At 51.4% G+C, this 5830-nt stretch overlaps 1 long non-coding RNA gene across 1 annotated transcript; it reads left to right on the forward strand.

The window, feature by feature from the left end:
- Positions 1-4762, forward strand: LOC138921211 (uncharacterized). The gene is made up of 2 exons (XR_011433598.1): positions 1-446; positions 4251-4762. It is a non-coding gene; the product is annotated as an uncharacterized lncRNA (long non-coding RNA).
- Positions 4763-5830: the final 1068 nt, after the last annotated feature.

The following is a 5830-nucleotide window of genomic DNA, read 5'->3' on the forward strand; positions in this document are numbered from 1 at the left end:
AATTCAAATAAACCCAACGCTCCCTGTGAACATTAGGTGCCAGGCACCGGGCCAGATGCTGGGGAAATTAATTCCCTGGGTTCAGGGGACTCAGGTAAGAGGCTTGGCTGAGGCAAGGAGTGGAAGACGCCTAAGTCAGCCTTTGGCCACTCATAGGTGCCAATGAGGGAAGGCTGTCCCCAGGCAGTAAGAGTGCTTCTCAGACCTCTGCTCCTGCCAGTGGGCCACGGCCGGGCACTACGCAAAGCAGAAGAGGAAGGAGCCGTACTCTCCGATCGATTGGTGGTAAGGCGAGGCAGGGAGCAGACTTCACAAGACAGACATCCGCTGTGACTCAGGAAGCTGCCCCCGCGGCCCAGGCCTTCCGGCCCAGCCCAGTGCTCCTAAATTAGCGCATTTTGGAGAAAGTCGCTTGGCTGGTAACTGAGCAAGGACAACTACACAAGGTGAGCGCGCGCTTAAGGGCTTCGTTGCGTGAGTGAATAGGAAAGCGCTTTTCTAGAGATGCCACTGAGGGCCATCGAGAGGGCAAAAGCGAACCACATTTAAAACCAAAGCGCGTGGGAGCGCCCTCAGCTCGGATCACCCGCCTGCAGCCTGCGGGCGGCGCGGCGCGTGCGCATTTCTTACAGACCGTCCTAAGGAAATGTCAACCGCCTGAGGGGCCCCGGGCAGGTCCGCCTTCTACCCGCACACGCGCTCGTGGTGGTTTGCAAGCGGGTTGCTTTTGGCTCTGTGCTTACAGGATAATTGGCGAGTCAGTAACTGGAGTCCCGCATGGATGTAAACCCGGGACTGGGCCGAGGACAAGATCGCGGAGCAGGCTGAAATCGCTGCCCTGTTCCTCCGGACTCCGGGGTCCTCCCTAGAGCTCCGGGGAGTGGCGGGACGAGGCAGCGCTGGGGGAGCAGGGGATGCACCCGCGGTGGCCCAGCCAGCACACTCCCCCACCGCTGGTGCGCTGCTCTCCATCCTCCTCCAGGGTCCTCCCGGCAAGGTCTCTGTTAGTTTCCCGGGGTTGTGGGAACAAAGCCCCACAGACTGGGGGGCTTACACGACGGAAATCTATTCTCTCTCAGTCTGGAGGCCAGAGTCTGAGATCTGGGTGTCGGCGGGGCTGGTTCCTTGAAGGCTCTGGGGAGAGCTATTCCAGACCTCTCCCCTCGTTTCTGGGGGTTTGCTGGCCATCTCTGGCATCGCTGGTTTGTAGCCTCATCACCCGGATCTCTGCCCCCATCTTCTCCCGGCCTTCTCCTTGTGGGCCTGAGTGTCTCCAAATTTCCTCTTTGTAAGGACACCAATCAGATTAGGGCTCACCTCCTCCAGTATGACCTCATCGTAACTAATTTCATCTTCCACGACCCTGTTTCCAAACGAAGCCACATTCTGAATTGCTCGGAGTGAGGCCTTCAACGTAAGAACCTTGAGGAGACACAATTCGACCCATAAGTCTCCCTGAAAGCTCGCGGCTGGAGGGGAGCATTTAGGGGCCCGTCCGCCCACTCAGGCCTCCCCCTCCGCGGTCCAGCGGGCAGACAGGTGCTCTGCCCTCCCGGAGGGGCAGTAGGGAACACTGTCCCCACCTCCCCGCGTCACTCCCGGCTCCCTCCTCTAATTGGCGGACCGGCAAGAGCAGGAAGACCCCGGGCCTCACTCCCAGGCGACATTTATTCCTCCCTCCCTCACATTGCTGTTCTCTCTGCGCTGGACAGTGAGGCCAGCCTGTTCAGGGGGCCTCTCTGCCTGTGACCCGGATAAGGGGAGGGGCGGCGAGTTCGAGCAGCGGTGGGAGGTGGGTCCGGGCAGTTCTTCAGTCCAGCGGCACCTGGTAACCCTGCTCTTCTGAGGTTTGGGGGCGCTCGTGTGGCCCATTAATAAAGCCTATAGTACTCAGGCCTTCTGCTGCTCCTTGTGAATCTGTTTTTCAATTAGTTAGAACCTGATGCACTTATTATTCAATACATATTTAATGAATGGATTGAAACTTGCTTTGAATGCAAATGAGTTTCCATGTGTGCATGAGAGAGAGAGAAACCAGCAGGGGGAAAAGGGAGAGGGGAGACAGAAAGGGAGGGCGGGAGAAGAGAGAGCAGCACACAGTATCTAAACCCACGCCTGGAACCCCCCAGGAACCTGCATGGCCCTGGAAATCACCTGCCTATGGCTCTAGGGGCTGAGACTTTCACACGTGATCACAACACCTCGGTCCTGGGCCTTCCAGCTTCTCCTGTCTCACTCAAAACTGACCGTGGCTTTTGCAAGCCAGCTTCCATTTGCCTGGCCTGAGTTGGTCAGCATTGCCCAGTGCCTTCCATTTTCTCCCTCCCTGCCCCTCCCACCAGTGTCAGTAATGCTTTCCTATCGCAAGCACCGCTGCCTTTCAGCATCTTCTCTTTCATAATGAATTAAACCTACCCCCTCAGGAGGTAGACAGGGGCGTCCTCATTTAACAGATATGCACAATGATAAGGGACTCCGGAAGATTGAGGAATTTCTCTGCTCAGTAATAACACTGGAATTTGAGCTTAGCTTTGTCTGACTTTTTCGAGGGCATTAGGCTTTTTCCACTCTAGGAAAATTTCCTCAGCTACAACTTTCAGGTAAACTGGTTAACCAATGCTGTGTCACAGAAAGGCCCGGCCAAGGCCACAAGAAAGCAAGCAAGGACTTCATGATACCAACCCCACCTGCTGTGCCCACGGCTTCACAAGGCAGATGGTCTGATGTGAGCGTAATAGTTGTGTCCAGAGTTATCCTACATGAATAGCTCCGGAAAAGCAAGGACAGTCCTTCATGTAGCTGGTATAATGCAGTCCTCAATTTCTCCTGCCCCCTCCAACTTAGCGTCCTCATTGAGAGAGAAAGAAGGCCAAACGGTTCTTGTCCAATCACCTTTAGTGGTCAAAGGCGGACGAGGAAGTACTGAGATGAGGCTGAGACTAACCCTGTACTCGTAACGACAGGGTGAAGTTCAGACTGCTGAAAGCGAGACTCTAAAATACAGTGGCTTGAAGAAACGTTTATTTCCCTCTCACCTAACTGTCCCAAAGTCCAGGACGGTGACCCAGGCCCTTCCCATCTGGTTGCTGGGCTGGCCCCTCGGGCAGGCTTCCTCCCAGGGCCGATCTGGGTAGGGAGCACTCACATTGAGCTTGCAAGAAAGGAAAGCTGCACAGTTCGGGGTCTAGGGCTCATCTTCTGTCGGAGACGAACGAGAATTTGCACCATCGTCTCCGTGCACATCCCTGCACTTGGCCACAAGGCCACACCAGCAACAAGCAAGACAGGAAGTGTCGTCTCTCAGGGAGCCAAAGGCAAGTCTATTCCTGTAGAAGATGGGGACTGCAGATTTTGGTGGCCAACCAGCAACCTTTGGCACAATGACAGTCATAGCTTGCATCTGTGCTTTGCTTTACAGGTAACAAGCACTTTCATATCCACCACTTCATTTAATCCAGCAATCCTTGGAGTAGGTCACATTTCTCTCATGTTATGCCTGGGAAATTGGGGCCCAGTGGGCTAAGGGAATGGAGTAAGGCACAACTGCAGAGTTTTAATGCTCAGTGAGAATGAACCCCTATGGTGACCAAATATTGGGAGAGTCAAAAAGAAAAGTCTGTTCAATTCGTTCCAGCCACATTTATTAAGCAATGAATAATAACCAAGGAACTGAGAAAACAGGAACGAGAGGGCAGGTCTTGTCTTTAAGGCGTCATGGCGGGGAAAGTAAAACAGTGTTTGCAGTACAGTGTGGTCACAAGGACTGCAGGATGGAGAGACAGAGTGACAGCAATGGCAGAGAAGGGTCATTAGGACGTGGAGAAGACATTGATGATTCTTGGAGAGTAACAAAGATGTAAATGAGGGTTCCTACCATGAGCGGAAAAAACAATAACACTAAAATTCTCCAGTAGAAAATGGAGAAGTCGAGCGTTCCCTGAGAAAAAGCTACGGTATTTACAAGGAATTAGGCATCTCTTATGCCCTGCCTTACATCCTCTCATCCTCCGTTTTACTGTAGCCGGTGCTGTGGCAGCCCGCTTCCTGCAGGGGTAGCCTGACGCACCTGGCCACGCTGCTGTCTCTGGCGGTCCACCCCAGGGTGCCCTGACGCTGAAGTGTGGGACACCTGTGGGAATCTGCCTGGCGCTCATGCATCCACAATTGGGAAGTGAGAGTTAGAATCGCATAGGACAAGCCTAGCCCTAGGGACATGGTGCCAGCTGACAACTGCTCCCTCTCTGTTTCAGGTGGCACTGTCTGAGGTACCTTGGATACACGGCTAGGAGGTATCAGGGGATCGAGCCTGTGATGGTTTATGTGTCAACCTGGAGCATGTTTTTGGATGAGATTAACATTAAAACAGTGAACTTTGGGTAAAGCAGAGTGCCCTCCATGATGTTGCTACACCTCATCCCATCAGTGGAAGGCCTGACCAGAACAAAGACTGACCTCCCGTAGCAAGAAGGAACTCGCCAGCAGACTGCCTTTGGGCCTCATCTGTACCATCGGCTCCCCTGGGTCTCGAGCCTGCTGGCCCACGCTGTAGAGTCTGGACTCAGCCTCCATGATCGCATGAGCCAATTCCTTATAATAAATCTCTTATTCTGCTTCTCTGGAGAACCCAGAGTAATACAGAGCCCCAATGCTCACGGTAGTGACCAACTTGAGAATGCATCCTTGTCTTGGCTTTCCCCCTTCCCTGCCACACTCTCCTGGTCTCTGGAATCACTCACTTCCCAAAATAAACTAGGTATGTGCACACCCTTGTCCAGGCTTACTTTCCGGGGGCTCCCCAGCCAGGACAGAATGTTTGCGTATTTACTACCGAGGGCACTCAACATATTCACGGCTCAAAGGGAGCCTTATGTGTTTTCCGTTTCCAAGCATCATAAGACCTGGAACACTGGCCAGGATGCTAAAAGAAATGAAGTAAATGTGCCAGACACGTGGCACCTCCGTAAGGGGACTCCCCTTCTCTCCATCAAAGAACAATATCCTTTTGTATCCCCCCAAGTTGCTTAGCATATGGGAAGTTCAGAAAAAACGCTTGCCGAACTGAATATTTGTATTTCAAAATTTACCTACTTGTTGTCATGATGTAGATTCACCACGGACTTTGTTGTTGTTCAAATGTTTTATTGTTTGGTGAATCCAAATACAGAGGATTTGGCTAAGAACTTCCGCTCTAGCGCTACGTGGGCACGGGTTTGCCCCTCAGCTCCTCCACTCAGAGGCTCTGGCAAATAGTCTCTCTAGAAAGGAATACAATTCGATTTTTCTGCTGAGAGGAAATAAACTGCCACCGAGGATTTTCTTCCCAGCTAATGTCAATACAACAAGGAGGGAGAGAAGGGTTTTTTTCCTAAGAGACTAAAAGAATACCACTGTAAAGATTTTAGCTGAAAGAAACACTACAGGATTTATTTCAGAAACACGTGAAAGAGAGAAACGCAAGAACAAATGGTGAAGAAAGTAACTGGTAACTACACGGCAAGACTCAATCAGCGTTGACTATTGAAACAGCAGCAACAATGACTAATTCGAAGAACATAAAAATGAGGCGGGAGCAAGATAATGGACAATAATGACGTCTAAGATAGGAGGGGGTGTTTGGATTAAAGCATTTGAAAGTCTTGGTATTATTCAAGACTAGAGTAAAGGAGAGAGAGTGACTAATTTCAGATAAGTCAAAAATGAATTTAAATATGGAAATAGAATAAAACTTCAAACCTGTGGGGTGGGGCAGAAGTGGAGGAATGAAGATAGTGAAAGTTCAGCCAAATAGAAATCCAACAGAAGGGAAGAAGAGTTGTGGGTTTTTTTAATT

This window comes from Equus caballus, chromosome 28, assembly GCF_041296265.1.
Source record: "Equus caballus isolate H_3958 breed thoroughbred chromosome 28, TB-T2T, whole genome shotgun sequence".
Taxonomy (NCBI): domain Eukaryota; kingdom Metazoa; phylum Chordata; class Mammalia; order Perissodactyla; family Equidae; genus Equus; species Equus caballus.